This window comes from Microcaecilia unicolor, chromosome 4 (genome assembly GCF_901765095.1).
Source record: "Microcaecilia unicolor chromosome 4, aMicUni1.1, whole genome shotgun sequence".
In the NCBI taxonomy this organism is placed as follows: domain Eukaryota; kingdom Metazoa; phylum Chordata; class Amphibia; order Gymnophiona; family Siphonopidae; genus Microcaecilia; species Microcaecilia unicolor.
Window position 1 is genome coordinate 73221633 of NC_044034.1, and position 26109 is coordinate 73247741.

General features: G+C 48.7%; 1 protein-coding gene across 4 annotated transcripts in view; it reads left to right on the forward strand.

Moving 5' to 3' along the window:
• Nucleotides 1-26109, forward strand: part of PAN3 (poly(A) specific ribonuclease subunit PAN3) — a 219670-nt gene that overhangs the window by 98007 nt on the left and 95554 nt on the right. The window lies entirely within an intron of this gene.

Sequence of the window (26109 nt, forward strand, 5' to 3'; positions counted from 1 at the left end):
TTCTTATTAGTTTTTTTTCTTGTGTCTAAATATTCATCTCCCAAATGTGTTTGGTACACGCCCTTTTACCTTTAAAGTGGTCTAAAGAAGAGTGAAATAAGTTTTGATTGATTATAAATGTTTAAATGGAATATGATGTTTGTCTGATTTACTGATACAAGAGTATAACTTGTAATGATTTGAGTTCAAAATAAAAAAAAAAAAGCTTTGGACAACTTATTGGAGGAAAAGTCCATAGACTGCTATTGAAATAGATGTGGGGAAAGCCACTGCTTGTCCCTAGGATCAGTAGCTTGAATCTTGCTATATGGGATTCTGTCAAGTACTTGTGACATGAATTGGCCACTGCTGGAAGCAGGATATTGGGCTAGATGGACCGTTGGTCTGACCCAGTATGGTTATTTTATTCTTGTGTTCTAATTGCATGATTTCTTTGTGGTTTTGTTGTACTGGTGTTCACACTTGTCTCTTTTCATGGCATTCTAGGCAGTGTTGAAATTGTGAGCAGTGGCATAGCTAGGGCTGAATGGGCCCTGGGTGGAAAAACTTGGATGGGCCCCCCTATAAAATTATTCTGAAGGTGGTGGGAAAGTGGGTGAGGGTTGCGAGATGATATACCCTTTCAGAGCTCCAGTAAACAAACCCTGCAAACAGCAAACACATTTCAGACCTATAGAGAAAACCTGTTATAGTAATAGAAATAGAAACTGAAGTGAAAGGCATCAGAGATGCACGTTTTCCAAAGCTGACATAAAAATACTTTTTTTTTTTAAATACCTTTGTTGTCTGAGCATTGCTTTTGATCCTAGTTGTCTGTCTTAAGCGTTTGTTTTTTTTTCTTAACTCTCTCCAGGGTCTCCTGTCATTTTGACATTTCTTTTCTCTCTGTGTCCAACATCCATCTTTCCTCGGCATTCCTATCTGTCATATCCAGCATTTCCCCTCTGTGCCTTTGTCCCATCTTCAGTATTTGCTTTCTCAGGGCTTCTTTCCTCTCTCAGTATTCAGCATCTCTCCGTGTCCCTATTTTACTCTGTCCAGCATTTCCCTCTGTGTCCCTGTCCTTCCCCTTTTGTTCTGCATACTGCATTGCCCCTATATATCTTTGTCCTACTGTGTTCCTGTCCCCATGCTCCTTCCACACCCAACATCTTTTCACTGTGTCCCCCGTTCCTCCCCATTTCCAGTTTCTCTCTTCTCTGTTCCTCCTGAACCCCCCACCTCTGACCTCTCCCTCCACGGTCTGGCATCTCTCTCCCTCCATCCTTGGTCCAGGCTCTCCCTCTCCCCTTTGCTCCAGATCTCTCTCTCTCTCCCCTCTAAACGCTTTGGCGGGTCACGGCAGAGCTGAAAACTCTCTCTGTGGCTGGTGGAGTCTTTCTGCATCCCACTCACAGGAAGTTGCATCAGAGAGATAGTATGCACAGTGGAAAGACTACTGGACAGAGAGGCAGCTTTCAGATCTGCATCTGCCGTGACCCGCTGCAGTGGAGGATGGGCAAGGGGGAAAAGCTGTTGAGATGTGACTTTTGTGGGGGGGGGGGGGGGGAGGAGGTGAGGCGAGAGGAAATGAAGGACGGTGCAATAACTGCAAGAAGCCCCTACCTTTGAGCGGCCCTGGGCATTTTGCCAGGCTCACTCAATGGTTGCTACACCCCAGATTATGAGTTTTGTGTTTGTAGTAGCTTAGATTCTTATACAGTATCATGGTGTTGCTAAAGCTTGTGTGCTTTATTATTAACAGTTCTATGGTTTTATGTGGGGTCACCTTACCAAACATATAAATGCTAGAATCTCCACCAGATTTCTCCGAGGACAAGCAGGCTGCTTGTTCTCACGACTGGGTGACGTCCGCGGCAGCCCCCACCAACCGGAAAGAAGCTTCGCGGGACGGTCGGCACGCAGGGCACGCCCACCGCGCATGCGCGGCCGTCTTCCCGCCCGTGCGCGACCGCTCCCGCCAGTTCCTTTTTTTCCGCGACTGGAGAGAGTTGTGCTTCTGCCACTCTCTCTGTTTCAGCCGCCGGATTTTTCGACCGCGTTTACGCGGATCGTCGCTTCGCTCGGATTACCGTTCGGTTTTCCTTTTTCTTGTTTGTTAAAAAAAAAAAAAAAGAAAAAGAAAATCTCTGCGCGTGTGGAGCACGCGCTCCCCTTTTCCCTCGCTTCCAGCGGGGACGCCACATTGCGGCCTAGTGGTCGCTCGGTCGTTTATCTTTTCGTGGTGTGATTTTAGCCACCATTGACGACTTTGACTTCGCCGACGCGATTTTTCCGTCGATGTCCTCGAAGGTCCCGAGTGGATTTAAAAGTGTGGTCGCTGCGGCCCGGCCGATCTCGCAGACCGACACCCACGCTTGGTGCCTCCAGTGCCTCGGGCCGAGCACAATCTCAAGTCGTGTGCTTTGTGTCTCGGTCTCCGGAAACGGACTCAGGTTGCGAGGCAAGTTCTGCGGGACCGTCTTTTTGGAACTTGCGCCGGCCCCTCGACGTCGACGGCATCGGTATCGAAGGCCGGTTCTTCGGTACCGGTATCGATGCCCGAGACATCGGCACCGATGGCAGCGACCCCAGGAGAACAGGTCCCGTTGGTCCGCCGGTCCGCCGGTGAGAGTGGGGTTGAGAGGCCGCGTGGGCAGTCGGCCCCGGTCACTCCCTCAGCTCGTGAGCCACGGGACCGACCCCTGTCTGACCCGGTGCCTCGAGACCGAGGGGGATCGACCTCCTCCTCCTCCATGCCCTCCGGCGCCGGTGACGTGCATCGAAAAAAGGATAAGAAGCGTCGTCACCGGACGCCCTCGGTGCATCCCGAAGAGGAGTCGACGCCGAAGCGTCATCGTCGAGAGGAGAGGTCTCCGTCGGTTGTGGAGGTACCGACGCGTCGGGGTTCCGGCACCTCGGTGCCGTCTCCTGGCTCCCAGCAGCTTCCGGCACCGACACCCTTACCGGCCCCACCGCCTTTCCCGGCAGCGGGCCTGGACGAGTGCCTCAGAGCCATCCTTCCGGGGATCCTGGAAGGGCTGATGCGCCAGGCTGTGCCGGCGCCGGGGGTGCTTGCGCCCTCGGCGCCGATGACTGTGGCGCCGGCGAGCTCTAGCCCGGCGCCGGGGCTGTCGACACCGCCGCCGCTTGCGGTGCCGGTCTCGACTGCCACGCAGGTGGAGTCCCCGTCGACGTCGATGGAGGGAGCTCCGTCCCCGCCGGCGCGGGAGTCCACCGCTCGACGACACCGAGACCTCGGTGCCTCGACGTCGAGCCGGGCCCGGTACAGGACTCAGCTACATGAGCTAATGTCCGATACCGAGGATGAGGACTCGTGGGGGGAAGAGGAGGACCCTAGATATTTCTCCTCAGAGGAGTCTACGGGCCTTCCCTCGGACCCCACGCCTTCACTGGAGAGGAAGCTCTCACCTCCTGAGAGTCTCTCCTTTGCCTCTTTTGTGCGGGATATGTCTATCAGCATTCCCTTCCCCGTGGTCTCTGTGGAAGAGCCGAGGGCCGAGATGCTCGAGGTCCTCGACTATCCATCACCACCTAGAGAGTCCTCCACGGTGCCGCTGCACAATGTCCTGAAGGAGACACTGCTTCGGAACTGGGTGCGACCATTAACTAACCCCACCATTCCCAAGAAAGCAGAGTCCCAGTACAGGATCCACTCTGACCCAGAGCTCATGCGGCCCCAATTGCCCCATGACTCAGCGGTCGTGGATTCTGCTCTCAAGAGGGCACGGAGTTCGAGGGATACCGCCTTGGCGCCCCCGGGGCGGGAGTCTCGCACTCTGGACTCGTTTGGGAGGAAGGCCTACCAATCCTCCATGCTCGTGACCCGCATCCAGTCATACCTGCTCTATATGAGCATTCACATGCGGACCTATGTGCAACAACTGGCGGACCTGGTCGAGAAGCTCCCGCCGGAGCAGTCCAGGCCTTATCAGGAGGTGGTCAGGCAGCTGAAGGCGTGCAGAAAGTTCCTGTCCAGGGGTATTTTTGACACCTGTGACGTGGCATCTCATGCTGCGGCCCAAGGTATAGTGATGCGCAGGCTCTCATGGCTGCGTGCCTCTGACCTGGACAACCGCACCCAGCAGAGACTGGCTGACGTCCCTTGCCGGGGGGATAACATTTTCGGTGAGAAGGTCGAGCAGATGGTGGACCAACTGCATCAGCGGGAAACCGCTCTCGACAAGCTCTCCCACCGGGCGCCTTCAGCATCCACCTCCACAGGTGGACGTTTTTCCCGGGCCCGGCAGGCTGCACCCTATTCTTTTGCGAAGCGTAGGTACAACCAGCCGGCCCGAAGGCCTCGTCAGGCACAGGGACAGCCCCAGCGCGCTCGTTCTCGTCAACAGCGTGCGCCTAAGCAGCCCCCTGCGCCTCCACAGCAAAAGCCGGGGACGGGCTTTTGACTGGATCCACGGGAACATAGCCGCCCTACAAGTGTCCGTACCGGACGATCTGCCGGTCGGAGGGAGGTTAAAATTCTTTCACCAAAGGTGGCCTCTCATAACCTCCGACCAGTGGGTTCTCCAAATAGTGCGGTGCGGATACGCCCTGAATTTGGCCTCCCTGCCTCCAAATTGTCCCCCGGGAGCTCAGTCTTTCAGCTCCCATCACAAGCAGGTACTTGCAGAGGAACTCTCCGCCCTTCTCAGCGCCAATGCGGTCGAGCCCGTACCACCCGGGCAGGAAGGGCAGGGATTCTATTCCAGGTACTTCCTTGTGGAAAAGAAAACAGGGGGGATGCGCCCCATCCTAGACCTGAGAGGCCTGAACAAATTCCTGGTCAAAGAAAAGTTCAGGATGCTTTCCTTGGGCACCCTTCTGCCAATGATTCAGAAAAACGATTGGCTGTGTTCCCTGGATTTAAAGGACGCATATACTCACATACCGATACTGCCAGCTCACAGACAGTATCTCAGATTCCGCCTGGGCACACGGCACTTTCAGTATTGTGTGCTGCCCTTTGGGCTCGCCTCTGCCCCACGAGTGTTTACCAAGTGCCTCGTGGTGGTAGCGGCCTACCTACGCAAGCTGGGAGTGCACGTGTTCCCATATCTCGACGATTGGCTGGTCAAGAACACCTCAGAGGCAGGAGCCCTCCGGTCCATGCAGTGCACTATTCAACTTCTGGAGCTGCTGGGGTTTGTGATAAATTACCCAAAGTCCCATCTCCAGCCATCCCAGTCTCTGGAATTCATAGGAGCGCTGCTGAATACCCAGACGGCTCAGGCCTACCTTCCCGAAGCGCGGGCCACCACTCTCCTGGCCCTGGCTTCGCAGACCAGAGCGTCTCAGCAGGTCACAGCTCGGCAGATGTTGAGACTTCTGGGTCATATGGCCTCCACAGTTCATGTGACTCCCATGGCTCGTCTTCACATGAGATCTGCTCAATGGACCCTAGCTTCCCAGTGGTTCCAAGCCACCGGGAATCTAGAAGATGTCATCCGCCTCTCCACCAGTTGCCGCACTTCACTGCTCTGGTGGACCATCCGGACCAATTTGACCCTGGGACGTCCATTCCAAATTCCGCAGCCCTCGAAAGTGCTGACGACGGATGCATCTCGCCTGGGGTGGGGAGCTCACGTCGATGGGCTTCACACCCAGGGTCTGTGGTCCCTCCAGGAAAAGGATCTACAGATCAACCTCCTGGAGCTCCGAGCGATCTGGAACGCACTGAAGGCTTTCAGAGATCGGCTGTCCTACCAAATTATCCAAATTCGGACAGACAATCAGGTTGCAATGTATTACGTCAACAAGCAGGGGGGCACCGGATCTCGCCCCCTGTGTCAGGAAGCCGTCGGGATGTGGCGTTGGGCGTGCCGGTTCGGCATGCTCCTCCAAGCCACATACCTGGCAGGCGTAAACAACAGTCTGGCCGACAGACTGAGCAGAGTCATGCAACCGCACGAGTGGTCGCTCCATTCCAGAGTGGTACGCAAGATCTTCCGAGAGTGGGGCACCCCCTCGGTGGACCTTTTCGCCTCTCAGACCAACCACAAGCTGCCTCTGTTCTGTTCCAGACTTCAGACACACGGCAGACTAGCGTCAGATGCCTTTCTCCTTCATTGGGGGACCGGCCTCCTGTATGCTTATCCTCCCATACCTTTGGTGGGGAAGACCTTACTGAAGCTCAAGCAAGACCGCGGCACCATGATTCTGATAGCGCCCTTTTGGCCCCGTCAGATCTGGTTCCCTCTTCTTCTGGAGTTGTCCTCAGAAGAACCGTGGAGATTGGAGTGTTTTCCGACTCTCATTTCGCAGAACGACGGAGCGTTGCTGCACCCCAACCTTCAATCCCTGGCTCTCACGGCCTGGATGTTGAGGGCGTAGACTTCGCTGCGTTGGGTCTGTCTGAGGGTGTCTCCCGGGTCTTGCTTGCCTCTAGGAAGGATTCCACTAAAAAGAGTTACTTTTTCAAGTGGAGGAGGTTTGTCGTTTGGTGTGAGAGCAAGGCCCTAGAACCTCGTTCTTGCCCTGCACAGAACCTGCTTGAATACCTTCTGCACTTATCAGAGTCTGGCCTCAAGACCAACTCAGTAAGGAATCACCTTAGTGCGATTAGTGCTTACCATTATCGTGTGGAAGGTAAAGCCATCTCTGGAGAGCCTTTAGTCGTTCGATTCATGAGAGGTTTGCTTTTGTCAAAGCCCCCTGTCAAGCATCCTACAGTGTCATGGGATCTCAACGTCGTCCTCACCCAGCTGATGAAACCTCCTTTTGAGCCACTGAATACCTGCCATCTGAAGTACTTGACCTGGAAGGTCATTTTCTTGGTGGCAGTTACTTCAGCTCGTAGGGTCAGTGAGCTTCAGGCCCTGGTAGCTCATGCTCCATATACCAAATTTCATCACAACAGAGTAGTGCTCCGCACCCACCCAAAGTTCCTGCCGAAGGTGGTGTCGGAGTTCCATCTTAACCAGTCAATTGTCTTGCCAACATTCTCCCCAGGCCGCATACCCGCCCTGCTGAACGTCAGTTGCACACATTGGACTGCAAGAGAGCATTGGCCTTCTACTTGGAGCGGACACAGCCCCACAGACAGTCCGCCCAATTGTTTATTTCTTTCGACCCTAACAGGCTAGGGGTCGCTGTCGGGAAACGCACCATCTCCAATGGCTAGCAGATTGCATTTCCTTCACTTACGCCCAGGCTGGGCTGGCTCTTGAGGGTCATGTCACGGCTCATAGTGTCAGAGCCATGGCAGCGTCAGTGGCCCACTTGAAGTCAGCCACTATTGAAGAGATTTGCAAGGCTGCGACGTGGTCATCTGTCCACACATTCACATCTCATTACTGCCTCCAGCAGGATACCCGACGCGACAGTCGGTTCGGGCAGTCGGTGCTGCAGAATCTGTTTGGGGTGTAAATCCAACTCCACCCTCCAGGACCCGAATTTATTCTGGTCAGGCTGCACTCTCAGTTAGTTGTTCTTCGTAGGTCAATTTCTGTTGTACCCTCGCCGTTGCGAGGTTCAATTGACCTGGGTTCTTGTTTTGAGTGAGCCTGAGAGCTAGGGATACCCCAGTCGTGAGAACAAGCAGCCTGCTTGTCCTCGGAGAAAGGGTATGATACATACCTGTAGCAGTTGTTCTCCGAGGACAGCAGGCTGATTGTTCTCACCTACCCTCCCTCCTCCCCTTTGGAGTTGTGTGTTTCATCCTTTTTGCTAGTCATTCAACTGGCGGGAGCGGTCGCGCACGGGCGGGAAGACGGCCGCGCATGCGCGGTGGGCGTGCCCTGCGTGCCGACCGTCCCGCGAAGCTTCTTTCCGGTTGGTGGGGGCTGCCGCGGACGTCACCCAGTCGTGAGAACAATCAGCCTGCTGTCCTCGGAGAACAACTGCTACAGGTATGTATCATACCCTTTATGGTAATTTCACCCTTCTAAATTAAATTGTATGTGTAGTGAGTTTCACTTGCAACTGAATTTGTTTCCATAATATTACTGATTAATATTTATCATGTGTTTCAAACACTCCTCTGAATAGAGTTCCATACAGTAATAAAGTAAATTGAATCAGAGAAAAGCATGCATAAGTCAAACTAATATTTAGGTAATTTATTTTGCATCTAAGGTAAATAAAAATGTATCACTCATTTGATACATACTATCACAGTGACTTGTTAACATTAAATTTAATGATATTCCAGCAGACAGGAGCTGGTCTTCATTTGATCTTATTTCAGGTTCAGAACTAGTCCATTATATCAATAGAATATCTGATCGAATTGCCCAATATATACTTTTCCTTCTTATTTGCTGAAAGATATTTCTAAACAAATTCTAGACTGGATAGTCTTATTTGTCAATGCCTCATTAAAAACTGGCTTGTTTTCTTATCTATGGGAATAATTATATTAACTCCAGTTGCAAAACAGATTAATGGAGATTTATCATAGATTTCTAATTACCGACCGATTTCAAAAATTCCTTTTGTGACTAACAGAATTTGTGATTAGTTCTCAGTTAACAAATTTTATAGAACGGTTTAATCTTTTTCTTGATTCCCAGTGTGGGTTCAGAAGTTTTCACAGCACTGAAACCTTGCTATATTTAACATCAGAAGTTAAGCAATCTCTGTGTGCTGGTGGAAATATGATTCTGTTGCAGTTCGACATTTTGCTACATTTGATAATGTAATCATGTTTTACTGCTACATTTACTTTCTTCCGATTAACAAATGCTGTTCTGAAGTGGTTTGAATTGTTTCTTACTCCAAAATCTTACTCAATACTAAAAGATAATTCGTTATCTTTTTTTGCATTCTCCTTGTAGAGTCCCTCAGGGTTCTTCCTTATCTCCTGTTCTGTATAATTTATATATGAATACATTGGATCATATTTCTTTAGGTTCTGACACACAACTTTGGTCATATGCAGATGATATTTCTTTATTGATTTCTATTGATAAAGTGAATGACATGTTCCTTTAAAATTAATACTTGTATGTCAAATATAATTGAATAGTCAAAAGCAGTTAGATTAAAACTAAATGAAGAAAAAACAGAAGTATTATGGTTTGGCTTGGACCCTTTGGTTTTTTCTCAGTATATTAAAGTTAATGATCTTTCAATTCGAGTAGATCAGGAATCTAAAGTGTTAGGTGTTATACTTGATTATTCACTCTCTATGGAATGTCATGTAAAGAATGCTATACATAAAGCTTATTATAAGCTTAAACAACTTTGCTTAATATGTTCTTTAGGTGAACACTTTAGGATTATAGTTCAATTATTTATTCTTCCCTTACTGGACTATGGTAATTCTTTGTATGTAGGACTTACGGCTAAACAAATGAATAGGTTACAGACGATACAGAACTCAGCAGCCAGATTGATATTTAGATGTTCGAAGTACGACAACGTTTCCCCATTGTTGACTAGGTTACACCGGCTTCCAGTTCTGACTAGAGTTAAATTTAAGGTGTTATGTCTTTTATTTAAATATTTTTATGGTTTTTGTTCAGCTGCTCTTGTGAAAAGCTTTAAGCTGCTAAAAAGTACAATATCATCAGGATCATGCAATTGGTTAATATTGGCTTTTCCATCTGTTAAAGGAATACATTTTAAGTCTTTATTCTCCAGATCTTTCATTTTTTCTTCAATTTGTCTGGGGAATGACTTACCTTCTGATCAGTGTTTTTTACCAAATTTATTTGTTTTTAGAAAGGTTTTAAAAACACATTTGACCAAGAAAAATGGATGAAGGCCGTGCGCTAGATGTAATCTACTTGGATTTCAGCAAAGCCTTTGATACGGTCCCCCACAGAAGACTCGTGAATAAGCTGAAAGGGCTCAACTTAGGACCGAAAGTGGTGAACTGGATAGAAAACTGGTTGACTGACAGGTGGCAGAGGGTGGTGGTAAATGGAATCAGCTCAGAGGAAAGGATGGTGAGCAGTGGGGTTCCTCAGGGGTCGGTGCTGGGGCCCATTTTGTTTAATATATTTGTGAGAGATATTGCTGAAGAGTTGGAAGGAAAGGTTTGCCTTTTTGCGGATGACTCAAAGATTGCCAATAGAGTACATACCCTGGAGGGAGTAGAAGCGATGAGACGGGATCTGCAAAAGTTAGAAGAATGTTTGAGGGTCTGGCAGTTAATATTTAATAGTAATACTTCTACTGGGGTGCAATTATTCGTTCGATTTTTATTTATGTTATAAAATATTGCTTGAAAAATGTCCCGTATAACGGGGAAAAACAACAGTTTCCTTATCATCAAGCAGATGAAGCCATTACGTATGGGTTATGTCCATCAACCAGCAAAAACAACAGTAAAACACTGAGAGAAAGTTCAACCGGTTTCCCCATCACTGAGCACAATAGCAAAGAAAAAAAATCGCATTTTTCACTTGAAGGTTTTTAGGTGTAAAAGTATAAATAACACAGGTTTTTCAAGCAATATTTTGTAAGTTAAAATTTAATGCCAAGAAGTGCAGAGTGACGCATTTGGGGTGTAGAAACCCAAAAGAGAGATACAGAATAGGAGGGGAGAGATTAGTAAGCTCAACTCAAGAGAGAGACCTTGGGGTGTTTGCCCCAGTCTTTGAAGGAAAAGGAAACATCTGGAATGACATAAAACAATTTGACTTTATGGCTTCAGGCACAATCTAAGTTCTCCTCAAGCTACTTCAAAGAAATATATATTGCTGCCCAAGGACATGTTAGCGTGTTAAATGCACAAAAGTAATGGACAAAGAACAAAGAAGTTAATATATATCATTAGACAAATTTGCAATGATATTTAAGTCCAAATAGTCAAAATAACGGAAGATCCTAAGTGTGAAGATTTGGAATTACATAAATGATCTGTGCTTTGTTAAAATAGGAACAAACCTGTCTGCCTCTAGAACAGTGGTCTTCACTAATTTTTAAGTTAGAGCCATTCTGGATCCGAATGGGCTGAAAGAGAGCTGCCAAGTATCTTCCCATGCAGGGCAACAACAGCCACAAAACTGTTGACCAGTATGTTTCTATGACATCCATCCCCACCAGGCTTTTCTGTTACTTATTCATCTAGATTAACAAAGCATGGAGGAGGACTTGGAAATTTTGCCATAAGGAAATGTCTCCTTTCACCTTACCATATCCTGAACTTCTACTTGTAGAACTTACTTCACACACTCCTCTTAAAATTGGTTCTACAGTCCTTTTCTCTGTAGTGCCGATTTATCAATCTGTTGGAGGGAAGGAAAGAAAAAAGAAGATGCACATGGATGGGAGATGAGGGAAAGGGAAGAGAGGAGAAAAACTGCACATGGATGGAGAAAATAGGCAAATGCTGGATCCACGTTATACCTCCTCCAGTCAATTCCATAGAGGAGGACACAGCTTTTACTTATGGATGTAGGGCAAGAAATGAAAAAGAAAGGAGGAAAGTAAAGAAATAAATGGAAAGGAAGCCCTGAAAACGGAGTTAAGAGAACAGATAGCAGCAGAATCAGAGACTGGGACCAATATGGATAGAAAAACAGTCACCAGACAACAAAGGTAGAAAAAATCATTTTATTTTCATTTTAGTGTTTGGAATATGTCCAATTTGAGAATTTACATCGGCTGTCTTATTTTGCACTGGGTATACTGGAGCTGTAACAGCTTACAGAAATGATTTATAATGAAAAAAAATCACGTTATTTTTTTTCTCTTATACTACGTAGTATATTATTTTCAGTGATGTCTGTTTATATGCGCCATGGATGGTATAAGGGGTGTGGCTGTGGGTGTGGCTATCCGGGGTGGGGCCATATGTGGTGACCCCGCCCATAATGAGTACCAGCACCTTTTTTTCTACAAAAAAAAGCACTGACTGGAACTGAAATCAGAATAACTGCCCCATGCTGCTGCAACCCAGAAAAGGAGTGCAGTTCAAAACAAATTAAGAATGTTGGGGTGTGTGTGACCACATCTCCTGTGACATTAGAGAGGGGAGGTGCAGCACTGTTGGGGGGGGGGGGCAGATGGGGAGGGAGAAATGTTTTTACTGTGGGAAGATGGACAGAGGTGAGATGCTGCACTTTTGGAGGGCAGAAGGGGAAAGAAAGAGAGGAGATTCCAGCGATCTTTTCTCCCCCTGCCCTCCTCTCCAATTCCAGCCATCTCTTCCCTCCCCCTGCCCTTCCATCCATGTCCAGAGGCCAGGAGGGTTGTCAAGAATTTGAGTAAGATTGAGTACAGAGAATACAAATGGTAATGGGGAGCAGGTGAAAGAAGGGATGAGTAGGACAGGGAAAATGGGCTGGGCAGGTGGTGAGAGAAAGAGAATATTAAAAAAAAGGAGATGAAAAACTGAAAGTGAGAAAGGTAGTGACAATTGAGTAGACTGAAAAGGGAAATGAGACTTGATATACTGCCTTTCTGAGGTTTTTTTTTTTTTTTTTTTTGCAACTACATTCAAAGCAGTTTACATATATACAGGTACTTATTTTGTACCAGGGGCAATGGAGGGTTAAGTGACTTGCCCAGAGTCACAAGGAGCTGCACTAACCACTAGGCTACTCCTATATAGTTAAGGAATTGAAGACGAGAGGATAAATAGCAGCCACTAGAAGGAGAGTTAGCAGAAGAAAAAAAAACTGTGACCAACGTGACTGTGACTGGAACAATGAAATGCCTAGACGACAAAGATAGAAAGTATGTTGAATTTATTAAGTGGAATATGTTAGTCTAGAGAAATATGTATCACAGATGTATTTTAATGTTCAGTACATTTGTTTTTATTTCTACAGTTATGCAGTACATGCCGAGTTTGACAACTTGGGATTCTTCAGTTTTTTTCTTCGTATTTCTGTTTCTAATTTTGATCCCTTGCTCTGTGTTTAGTGAGGGTCTGTGTGTTGCATATGATGACCAAAGTGTAATATTATGTTTACACTAGTAAAAAAAAGGCCTGTTTCTCACACAAATGAAACGGGCGCTAGCAAGGTTATCATGTAATAGTGATTATGTTTTTAAGGGAACCGTTAGGAGAAATATTCTGTCATGATAAGTAATAATTGGGAAGGGTGTATAATGAGTAGTATGCTCCAGGGGTACGAGATAACGGATTGTTTTATCTATGTTTTTTTTGTTTTAATTTTTCTTTTTTTGTGATTATTTATAGTATTTTTTAAAAGATAGAGTACGCAGACTCCATCCATGTCCAGCATTTCTTCTCTTCCCTCCCCTCCATCCATGTGCATCTCCTTCCTGACTTCCATCCATCCATGTCCAGCAACTCTCTATTCTCCTCTGCCCTCTTCTCTATCCACCCTTATCCAGCAAATTTCCTCTCTCCCCTGCCCCCTCCATTCATCCATCCATCCATGTCCAGCAATTCTCCTCTCTCCCCTGCAACCTCCATCCATCCATGTCCAGCGATCTTTTCTCTCCCCCTGCCCTCCTCTCCAATTCCAGCCATCTCTTCTCTCCCCCTGTCCTCCCATCCATGTCCAGCGATTCTCCATTCCCCCCCCCCCTCGCGCGTTTAACCCTTTTACTTTCAGGCGCAGCGACGGCAGTGAAGAGGACAACACAGCTTCTCCCTTCCCTCACACAGTGTCCCGCCCTCACAGAAACAGGAAATGCATCATCGCAGAAGGCGGGACACTGTGTGAGGGAAGGGAAAAGCTGGAGGCGAGCCCGCTGTGTTGTCCTCTTCACTGCCATCACTGCGCCTGAAAGTAAAAGGGTTAAACGTGCAAGGGGGGGAGGAACGGAGAGGAGAGTTGTCGATCGGGGAGCTGAGGGCGGGAAGGAGCAGAGGGACCGTCCGAGAGCTGCCTAGCTGCAGCGCTACTGCGCCAGGCAGCCCTGCGTTTGGGGGGGCAGCAGCCAGGGGGAGGTCACAGTTGGGCTGGGGAGGCTTAGCCTCCCCAAGCCTCTTATATGGGGCGCCTATGACTGTCCTCCCATCCCATCCATGTCCATCAATTCTCTGCCCTGCCTTTCCTCCCCTCGATGTCCCGCGATTCTCTCCTCCTGACATCATCTCGCCTCCAGCGTTCCCTTCCCCCTAATTATTCCGCCCTCTGATGTCATTACGTTTTGATGCGAGGGCGAGGCAATGAGTGGGAATGGATGTTACGAACCCAGGCGTCCAGGCGTAAAATGTTGGAGGTGCAAATTATTATATAGGATTATTATATAGGGTGTGGTGTATATAGAGATTTGTAACGGTCCGACGTTCTGTTTTTCCGGTAGTAGGTGTATTGCTATTCTAAGGCCTAGTGTAATATTTGTGCTGCTGGTATTCATAGCTAGGGTTCTTGTTATTTCAGTTATAAGAATTAGTACCACAATTGTGTGGCAAATTTGGTACATGTGGGTTGAGTAGGGAGTATTTTGAGGTTTTGCATCATTTCACAATGTGCCAGGTCGTGGAAAGATTGATGTTGCTATTAACTCAAATAAGCTGTACACTATACTCTGTGATAACTGAAAATGTTTTTGAATATAGTCTACAAAACATCAAGCAGATTCCCTCACGAAATAGAGAGAGAGAGAGAGAGAGAGATCCCATTGGCAGCATGTGAGGTTTTTGCTGTAAGCACAATATATTTAAAGCGTGCACTTATCTTATGTAGGTATCCAAAAATCAATTTGTAGCAGCATCATAATTGACATAATACCCTGTTTTGCTCAACTGCATCAGGGATATATACTCCTTACAAGATCAAACAGTCTATATTATTCCAACAAAATCCAGCCTTAAATAGCATTTATGGCACATCTTAGTTGGCAGCATTAATTTCTTTTATCTTTCAAAATGGTGGCAGCATTTATTTCTTAAATACATGTACACATACGTAAAGCAGCTTGCCAAAATCTAGCAATCAGCTCACACCAATGATAATCATTCATGTTCTTCAGTCCATTTGGTATCACTGTGTTTAATTCAAATATTCAAAGTTATTCCTTATCGTTTTAAATCAATCAAAAGCTCCTTCTGATCTCAGCTGTACACAATTTATTATTCTCCAGTATATGTCATGTATACAGACTTCGTGCTAGTCTGTATGCTTGACCTTATGCTCATTAAGGTGCAATTCCACTTCCCTAGTAGGTCCTCCCTATATAGGTCAAATTGCATGGACATAGGACATGACATATATATATGGCATACGCCATTTTACACTTAGTTTTGGTCTCATCTTTTGAGACTTCTATGTGAAGTTGGATGTGTCTAATTAGGAATTTCTATGGTCAATTACACCAGTGAAACTGCCTAAAACTAGTATGCATGACTGTTTAGCAGACGTATATCCAGTGGCGTACCAAGAGGGGGGTGGGGGCGGTGCACCCGGGGGGGGGTCTTTAGCTGGGGTGGGGGGTGTCCTTTTGCCGAGGGGGGGGCGCATCGGCGATCCGCCCCAGGTGTCAGCCCCCCTAGGAACGCCACTGAGTATATCTTTAAACCATGGAAAGTTATTCTCCAGCTGTCTTCCCCCTTTGTAAGGCTATGTTCGGTGGATCTGGGAGGACTTCCAGAACATCCAAAAGATGCCAACTTCAAAATCTCTTTAGAATCCTGTTGCTGGTAATGTAAAAGCAGTTCTCCGAGGACAAGCAGGCTGCTGTTCTCACTGATGGGTGACGTCCACGGCAGCCCCTCCAATCGGAATCTTCACTAGCAAAGTCCTTTGCTAGTCCTCGCGCGCCCGCGCGCACCGCGCATGCGCGGCCGTCTTCCCGCCCGAAACCGGCTCGAGCCGGCCAGTCTTCTTTCGTCCGCACTCGGTACGGCTGTGTTTTTGCCGTGTCGAGACCCGGAGAGTCGACCTCGCGCGTCCGTTATTCAGATCGACGTGTTTTTTCTTCGGAAAAGGTTTAAATTCGTTCGGAAAGTGCTCCGAAAACCCCCTTGGGTTTCGTTTGCCCCTTCCCGTACTTCCAGTCTTTGCCCCGGTAAGTTTTCTTTCGTCGTCGGGGTAGGCCTCTTTCGGCCTCGGTCGAGATTTTTTCTCCCTCAAAGTTTTGGTGCTCTAATTCGTCATTTCGGATTTTGACTTCGCCGGCGTGATTTTTCCGCCCATGACATCGAAGCCTTCCAGCGGCTTCAAGAAGTGCACACAGTGCGCCCGGGTAATCTCGCTCACTGATAGGCACTCGTCGTGTCTTCAGTGTCTGGGGGCCGAGCACCGTCCTCAGAACTGTAGTCTGTGTTCCCTGTTACAAAGGCGGACTCAGGTAGCGAGATTGGCCAGTGGAACGTTTTGTTCTCGGGCTCTTCGTCGGCATCGACACCAAGGTCATCGAGTGCATCGACGTCGTCAGCGTCCAGACCTTCATCCTCGGCCGCCAGTGCATCGAGGCATCGGCCCTCTGCATCGGCGCCGAGACATCGGATAGCTGCATCGACGTCGGTGGTACCGGGACCTCGTCTGCTGATGTCGTCGGACGGTGATGCATCGTCAGGAGTGCAGGTGAGGGCTGTCCATTCCCCTGCTGGTGGCGGTGAGCCTTCGGGTGGGTCTCCCCCTACCCTGAGGGCTCCTGCGGTACAGCCCCCCCCCGAGATCGACCTCCTTCGACCTCGGCCCCGAGGAAGCGACGGCTGGATTCTACGTCCTCCTCGTCGGTGCCGGGGAGCTCCGGTGACATGCTTCGGAAGAAGTCAAAGAAGCATCGACACCGGTCTCCTCCCCGCGTCGGCACCGAGAGCTCTGGGTCGCCGAGGGAGTCGGCACCCAGCAGGCATCGGCACCGAGAGGACCGCTCACCCTCTATTCAGGAGGTGTCGATGCGCTCCACTCTGGACAGCCCGGAACAGCCTCCACGCCCGGAACAGGTTCTGACGTCGACGCCTGCATCGACCTCCATGTCTTTCTCTGCAGCCGCTCTGAACGAGAGCCTCCGAGAGCCTCCGAGAGCTGTTGCGCCCTACCCCTCCGGTACCGACGGTGCTTGCGCCTCCGGTACCGTCGAGCGTGGCGCCGGCTGGCCCATCGCCCGGGGTGAGGTCCCTGACGTCGGTACCGCGTGCGGTGCCGGCTGCGGCCACCTCCCAGGAAGGCTCCCCGACTACGTCGGCGGAGGGAGCTTCGCCGATGCGGGCGAGGGAGTCTACCTCTCGACGCCCCCATCGTGGACGTGGCTCCACTGAGTCGAGCCGGGCGAGGTTGCAGACACAGGTTCGTGAACTTGTGTCTGACACCGAAGGTGAGGCCTCGTGGGAAGAAGAGGAAGACCCCAGATATTTCTCTGACGAGGAGTCTGAGGGTCTTCCTTCTGATCCCACTCCCTCCCCTGAAAGACAGCTTTCTCCTCCTGAGAGTCTGTCTTTCGCTTCCTTTGTCCGGGAGATGTCTACGGCCATCCCCTTCCCGGTGGTTGTGGAGGACGAGCCCAGGGCTGAAATGTTTGAGCTCCTGGACTATCCTTCTCCACCTAAGGAAGCGTCCACTGTTCCCTTGCACCATGTCCTGAAAAAGACATTGCTTGCGAACTGGACCAAGCCATTAAGTAATCCCCACATCCCCAAGAAGATCGAGTCCCAGTACCGGATCCAAGGGGACCAAGAGCTGATGCGCACCCAGTTGCCTCATGACTCTGGAGTTGTGGATTTGGCCCTAAAGAAGGCTAAGAGTTCTAGGGAGCATGCTTCGGCGCCCCCGGGCAAAGACTCTAGAACCTTAGACTCCTTTGGGAGGAAAGCCTACCATTCTTCTATGCTCGTGGCCAAAATCCAGTCTTACCAGCTCTACACGAGCATACACATGCGGAACAATGTGCGGCAGTTGGCGGGCTTGGTTGATGCGCTCCCCCCTGAGCAAGCCAAGCCTTTTCAGGAGGTGGTCAGGCAGCTGAAGGCGTGCAGAAAATTCCTGGCCAGAGGGGTGTATGACACCTTTAATGTTGCGTCCAGGGCCGCTGCTCAAGGTGTGGTGATGCGCAGGCTCTCATGGCTGCGTGCCTCCGACCTGGAGAATAGACTCCAGCAGCAGATTGCGGACTCGCCTTGCCGTGCGGACAATATTTTTGGAGAGAAGGTCGAACAGGTGGTAGAGCATCTCCACCAGCGGGATACCGCATTCGACAAGTTCTCCCGCCGGCAGCCTTCAGCATCTACCTCTACAGGTAGAAGATTTTTTGGGGGAAGGAGGACTGTTCCCTACTCTTCTGGCAAGCGTAGGTACAATCCTCCTTCTCGACAGCCTGCGGCCCAGGCTAAGCCCCAGCGCGCTCGCTCTCGTCAGCAGCGTGCGCCTCAGCAAGGCCCCGCGGCTCCCCAGCAAAAGCAAGGGGCGAGCTTTTGACTGGCTCCAGCAGAGCATAGCCGACATACAAGTGTCAGTGCCGGGCGACTGCCGGTCGGGGGGAGGTTGAAAGCTTTTCACCAAAGGTGGCCTCTCATAACCTCCGATCAGTGGGTTCTCCAAATAGTCCGGCAAGGATACACCCTCAATTTGGCCTCAAAACCTCCAAATTGTCCACCGGGAGCTCAGTCTTACAGCTTCCAGCACAAGCAGGTACTTGCAGAGGAACTCTCCGCCCTTCTCAGCGCCAATGCGGTCGAGCCCGTGCCATCCGGGCAAGAAGGGCTGGGATTCTATTCCAGGTACTTCCTTGTGGAAAAGAAAACAGGGGGGATGCGTCCCATCCTAGACCTAAGGGCCCTGAACAAATATCTGGTCAAAGAAAAGTTCAGGATGCTTTCCCTGGGCACCCTACTTCCCATGATTCAGGAAAACGATTGGCTATGCTCTCTGGACTTGAAGGATGCCTACACCCACATCCCGATACTGCCAGCTCACAGACAGTATCTGCGATTTCAGCTGGGCACACGTCACTTCCAGTACTGTGTGCTACCCTTTGGGCTCGCCTCTGCGCCCAGGGTGTTCACAAAGTGCCTGGCTGTAGTAGCAGCGGCACTTCGCAGGCTGGGGGTGCACGTGTTCCCATATCTCGACGATTGGCTGGTGAAGAACACGTCCGAGGCAGGAGCCCTGCAGTTCATGCAGATGACTATTCGCCTCCTGGAGCTACTGGGGTTTGTGATAAATTACCCAAAGTCCCATCTTCTCCCAGCACAGAGACTCGAATTCATAGGAGCTCTGCTGGATTCTCGGACGGCTCGCGCCTATCTCCCAGAGACGAGAGCCAACAACTTGTTGTCCCTCGTCTCGCAGGTGCGAACGTCCCAGCAGATCACGGCTCGGCAGATGTTGAGATTGCTGGGCCACATGGCCTCCACAGTTCATGTGACTCCCATGGCCCGCCTTCACATGAGATCTGCTCAATGGACCCTAGCTTCTCAGTGGTTTCAGGCTGCTGGGGATCTAGAAGACGTGATCCACCTGTCCACGAGTTTTCTCGAATCCCTGTATTGGTGGACGATTTGGTCCAATTTGACTCTGGGACGTCCTTTCCAAATTCCTCAGCCACAAAAAGTGCTGACCACGGATGCGTCTCTCCTGGGATGGGGAGCTCATGTCGATGGGCTTCACACCCAAGGAAGCTGGTCCCTCCAGGAACGCGGCCTACAGATCAATCTCCTGGAGTTGCGAGCGATCTGGAACGCTCTGAAGGCTTTCAGAGATCGGCTGTCCCACCAAATTATCCAAATTCAGACAACCAGGTTGCCATGTACTATGTCAACAAGCAGGGGGGCACCGGATCTCGCCCCCTGTGTCAGGAAGCCGTCAGCATGTGGCTCTGGGCTCGCCGTCACGGCAGGGGCTCCAAGCCACTTATCTGGCAGGCGTAAACAACAGTCTGGCCGACAGACTGAGCAGGATTATGCAACCTCACGAGTGGTCGCTAAACTCCCGAGTGGTGCGCCAGATCTTCCAAGCGTGGGGCACCCCCTTGGTGGATCTCTTCGCATCTCGAGCGAACCACAAAGTCCCTCAGTTCTGTTCCAGGCTTCAGGCCCACGGCAGACTGGCATTGGATGCCTTCCTCCTGGATTGGGGGGAGGGCCTGCTGCATGCTTATCCTCCCATTCCTCTGGTGGGGAAGACTTTGTTGATACTCAAGCAAGACCGAGGCACCATGATTCTGATTGCTCCTTTTTGGCCGCGTCAGATCTGGTTCCCTCTTCTTCTGGAGTTATCCTCCGAAGAACCGTGGAGATTGGAGTGTTTTCCGACCCTCATCACGCAGGACGAAGGGGCTCTTCTGCATCCCAGCCTCCGGTCCCTGGCTCTCACGGCCTGGATGTTGAGAGCGTAGACTTTGCCTCTTTGGGCCTGTCAGAGGGTGTCTCCCGTATCTTGCTTGCTTCCAGGAAAGATTCCACTAAGAGGAGTTACTTCTTTCTGTGGAGGAGGTTTGCCGTCTGTTGTGACAGCAAGGCCCTAGCTCCTCGCTCTTGTCCTACACAGACCCTGCTTGAATACCTTCTGCACTTGTCTGAGTCTGGTCTCAAGACCAACTCTGTAAGAGTTCACCTTAGTGCAATCAGTGCATACCATTACCATGTGGAAGGTAAGCCGATCTCAGGACAGCCTTTAGTTGTTCGCTTCATGAGAGGTTTGCTTTTGTCAAAGCCCCCTGTCAAGCCTCCTACAGTGTCATGGGATCTCAATGTCGTTCTCACCCAGCTGATGAAACCTCCTTTTGAGCCACTGAATTCCTGCCATCTGAAGTACTTGACCTGGAAGGTCATTTTCTTGGTGGCAGTTACTTCAGCTCGTAGAGTCAGTGAGCTTCAGGCCCTGGTAGCCCAGGCCCCTTACACCAAATTTCATCATAACAGAGTAGTCCTCCGCACTCACCCTAAGTTCTTGCCAAAGGTCGTGTCGGAGTTCCATCTGAACCAGTCAATTGTCTTGCCAACATTCTTTCCCCGTCCTCATTCCTGCCCTGCTGAACGTCAGCTGCACACATTGGACTGCAAGAGAGCATTGGCCTTCTATCTGGAGCGGACACAGCCCCACAGACAGTCCGCCCAATTGTTTGTTTCTTTTGATCCCAATAGGAGGGGAGTGGCTGTAGGGAAACGCACCATATCCAATTGGCTAGCAGATTGCATTTCCTTCACTTACGCCCAGGCGGGGCTGGCTCTTGAGGGTCATGTCACGGCTCATAATGTTAGAGCCATGGCTGCGTCGGTAGCCCACTTGAAGTCAGCCTCCATTGAAGAAATTTGCAAAGCTGCGACGTGGTCATCTGTCCACACATTCACATCTCATTACTGCCTGCAGCAGGATACCCGACGCGACAGTCGGTTCGGGCAGTCAGTTCTTCAGAACCTGTTTGGGCTTTAGGATCCAACTCCACCCCCCGAGGGCCCTGTTTGTTCTGTTCCAGGCTGCACTCTCAGTTAGTTGGTAAATTTTTTAGGTCAATCTCAGTTATGTCCTCGCCGTTGCGAGGCCCAATTGACCATGGTGGTTGTTTTGAGTGAGCCTGGGGGCTAGGGATACCCCATCCGGAGAAAGCGAATGCTACATACCTGTAGAAGGTATTCTCCGAGGACAGCAGGCTGATTGTTCTCACAAACCCGCCCGCCTCCCCTTTGGAGTTGAGTCTTCCCTTGTTTCTCTTTTGCTACATACGAGACTGGCCGGCTCGAGCCGGTTTCGGGCGGGAAGACGGCCGCGCATGCGCGCGAGGACTAGCAAAGGACTTTGCTAGTGAAGATTCCGATTGGAGGGGCTGCCGTGGACGTCACCCATCAGTGAGAACAATCAGCCTGCTGTCCTCGGAGAATACCTTCTACAGGTATGTAGCATTCGCTATCTCTTTGGGCAAATCTCATTCTCAAATAGGCAATTTAACCGCCCAGATACGGCTGTTGACTGGTTTAATCACTTGTTTGGAGCTATCCACTAATTTTCTGTGGCACTTAACCGGAATTGCTGCTGAAAATTAGCGGTTAGCGCCTAAGTAAAAACCTGCTATTTTGGGAGCACTCCGAGGGCGGAGTTGGCACTTGGCTGGTTAAGTGCCGCTATTCAGTACATAGTCGTCCAGGATAACTCATAAATAGGACTGTGTTTTATGCCAGTTAAGTTCTGAATAATGACTTAACTAGCCATGTTATAGTCAGTGCTACATAAACTGGATATTCAGTGCCAAAGCCTGAACAAGGCCCAGCATTGAATATTCAAGAATGCCACCACCTGCTAAATATTTACCCCCATGTGTGCAACAGGTTGAGGAGAATTGATAATCAAGAAGTCACATCCTTAATCTCCATAACTGGCCCCAATGCAAATGTTGCAGGCTTCACCCCTCCCTCTCTCCTCCTGGCAGACAGCACCACTGCTTCTGTATTTCCCTTGCCTCATTGTTAGCAATGATTATATAGGGTTTTTAAAAAAAAATGGTTCAACTTTGAAATGTAGTGTTCAGTGTGTCACGCAGGTTAGCAATCTGTCAAGTGTTTCACAGAAAGGTTGACTACTACTACTTATTGTTTCTATAGCGCTACTAGATGCAGTGCTGTACATAAAACACATAAGAGACAGTCCCTGCTCATCCAACTTGCAGTTTATTCAAGACAAACAAAAAGGGGATTAGGGAGTTATTTATTATGAGAATGATTAAAGCAAATGTGAGTACTGAACAGGTAAATAAGGAGTTAGGAATTGATTTGAATAGGGCTAGAGATGAAGCATGACCTAGTGCCTCAGGAAATCTATTTCAGGCATACAGTGCAGCAAGCTAAAAGGAATGGAGTTGCCAGTAAAGGAGAAGGTTACAGATATGTGGCTTACCAGGTGACTGGAGTTCCCAGGGAGAAGTGTAGGAAAAGATACTGAGGGATGGCAGAATGAATGCACTTGTAAGTCAGTACGAGGATTTTTGACCAGTATATGGAAATGGATAAGGAGCCAATGAAATAGCTTAAAGAGAGGGGTTATGTGAGTGTTGCAACACCAGTGAAAGATATGTTATGCATCAGACTTTTGAACAGATTGAAGGGGAGAGAGAGAGTTTAGTGGGAGACTTATGAGAATCAGTGCTCTATATTGTTGGCCTCAGTATTTTTTTCTCTTTTTATATTACTTAGATATTACTCAAAATAAAGGAAAACGCCACATGAATGCCATGCTGAGTAAAGGAACCTCATTGACCAGCAATAGCAAACTCTGATACAAGAGTGCTGGAAACAGATCTGTTGTCCGAGACAACCGTATTTATGTAAATTAACCTGGATGTTTGATCAGATGCATGAATATTGAGGAAATCGTGAACAAAATACTTATCTGTAGTACTCAGACTAGAGCTTACTGTACTTGTGATAAGCAACATTTGATGGATCAAAAGGTTATGTATGGCTCAGTGAACTTTAGATTTCTGAGGACAAGCAGGATGATCCACACTGATGGATAACATCTTTTTATGGAGCTCTCCAGCAACTTCTCAAAGTGCTTGAGGGTGTTGCGTGTACACACTGTCCCACACCAGTTCTCCCCCTCCGCAGAGCAGTGAGGTCACATTTGTCAGCATCTCCCCTCATCCCCTCAGTTTGCATCTCTCCCCCTCTTGTCGGTTTTCACCTTAATTTTTTATCTTATATAAGTGTTTATACAAGGCCAGTGCTACCTTCCCTTTTAGTGTCTCTCCTCAAGGATCAGATCCCAGCCATTCTCCAGGAGGAGGAAGCTTTCTCAGGGCATCAGAGATCACCTGTTCCTCAGTCTCCCCCAACCAAGGCTTGACCAACCCATACAATTGAGACCTGTTTGTCATCAACTACCCCAAGTCTCATCTAGAATCAGTCCAACAATTGGAGTTCATAGGCACCCTGCTAGGTACGTCTCAGGCCAGGGCTTTTCTTTCAGTCCAGTACATAGAATACCTAATTTCTGTAGGGACTACAAGTTTGGTGAAGCTAGCAGGAATCAGCTTGGCAAATGTTTAGATTGCAAGACCACATGGCCTCAACCATACATGTTACATCCATGGCATGACATCATTTGAGACCTACCCAGTGGACTTCAGCTTTTTCCAGTGGTCCCAGTCTGCTGGGAACCTAGTGAATGTCATTACTGTCGCTTCTTCACTCAGGAGGTCTCTGTCTTAGTAGGTAATACGCAACAATTTGGCCAAGGGACTGCAATTCCAAATTCCTTCACACAACAAAACTTTGGAGACAGATGCATCCAACCTGGACTTGGGAGCTCAGGTAGATGGGCTCCCCACACAGAGTTGGTGCTCTTCTCTGGAGAGACAGCAGCAGATAAAATTACTAGAGGTGAGAGCCATATGAAACATTCTAAAGGCTTTCAGAGATCAGCTTCTGCATCAAAATGTTCTCATTCAAACAATCTGTTTGCAGTGCTTTATCAAAAAGCAGGGAAGCATAGGTTTGTACCTCCTATGTCAGGAAGCAGTCAAAATGTGTCACTGGGCCACTTCCCATGGAATAGTTTTCAGAGCCTCTTATCTGGCAGGGTCATGCAACCTCACAAGTGGTCACTGAACACAGGCATGGCCTGAGAAATCATCTGAGTGGGGCACCCCCTCGGTAGACCTCTTCGCCATTTACTTGAACCACATATTCCTTCCCCCCCCCCCCCCCCCCCCCACTACTACTCCAGGCTGGGATCATACAGCAAACTAGCCTCAGATGCTTTTCTCCTCAATTTGAGGAAAGGACCTCTGTACATTTTATTCTGTTCTGTGATTTCTGTTCTGCTTTTAACCTATACAGTACAAAGTGGATCACAAGGTCAAAGAGAGAATCCCAGTTGGAAAGAATTTACATTAAAATCAACAAACCAAATCATATAAAAACCTAACCACATGTATCTTAAAACAAATTGCTATAAATCAGAGTGCTGAAAGGAAAATAGATGAGTTTTCAAAGCTTTTCAAAAGAAACTATAGGATGGTGATCAAGTGAATTTTAACAGGTAATCTATTCCAGATTTTAGCTCCCTGGAGCGCAAACGATGCTCCCATATGGATTTCATTTTCTTTCTGGAAGGATTGCCAAGTAATAATGGTTTTTGAACTTCGAATACCCCTCATAGTGAAAACTCTCCTGAAATTCAGGCAAGACAGAGGAATCATGATCTTCATCGCCCCATACTGGCTGAGGCAAATATGGTAAGTTATGTCCAATAAAAAAGGTATCATCTTATTTTCTTTTCCATGTTTTATTTTGTTTGATTTCTATTGATAACCTTTAAGTCTGCTGTCAAACCCAGCTCTGTAAGGATCCACCGTAGTGCAATTGGAGCTTATCACCATGTAGAGGGTAAACCCATCTCTGCTCAGCCTTTAGTTTGTTTCATGAGGGGCTTGCTGTTACTCAAAACTCCTATCAATCCCCCCCACAGTGTCATGGAATCACACAGTTGTCCTCACCCAGCTGATGAGAGCTCCTTTTGAGCCTCTGGACACCTGTCATCTGAAGTACCTGAACTGAAAGGTCTTATTTTTGGTGGTGGTCACTTCAGCGTGCAGGGTTGGTGGACTTCAGCCTCTAGTAGCTGATGCACATTAGACAAGGTTTCATCATAACAAGGTAGTTCTATATACACATTCTAAGTTCCTTCCTGAAATCGTGTCAGAGTTCTATCTTAACCAATCAGTTGTTCTGCCAACATTTTTCCTGAAGTCACATGCCCATCTGTTCCAGATAGAAGGCCAAGGCTCTCTCAATAGTCCACCCATCTTTTTGTTTCTTTTGACCCTGACAGGATGGAGGCTTTCATCGATAAATACACACTATCCAGTTGGCTAGTTTTATTACATCGGCTTCACTTATGCCCAGGCTGGGCTGAGACTGGAGGGTTATGTCATGGCTCACAATGTCAGAGCCATCCATGGCTGTGTCTGTAGTCCACCTGAGATCAGCCTCCATAGAAAAGATTTGCAGAACTGCAGTGTGGTCATCAGTTCATACATTCACATCTCACTACTGTTTAGAACAAAACTCCTGATGACAGCTGGTTTGGTCAGATGGTCCACCAGAATTTATTCAGGGTCTAGAACTCCAGCTTCCTAGGTCCTTTTGTTTCTGTACCAGGCCTTGTTTGTTACAGGCCTTTTCTTTCCCCCTTATTTTTTTTATTTCGGAGAATCCAGTAGCTACTGATTCCCATCAGTGTGGAGATATCATCCTGTTTGTCCTTGGAGAAAGCAAAGTTACCCACTCATAGCAGGTGTTCTCTGAGGATAATATGATGTATATTCACACTGTCCTGCCTACCTCCCCTTGGAGTTGTGTTC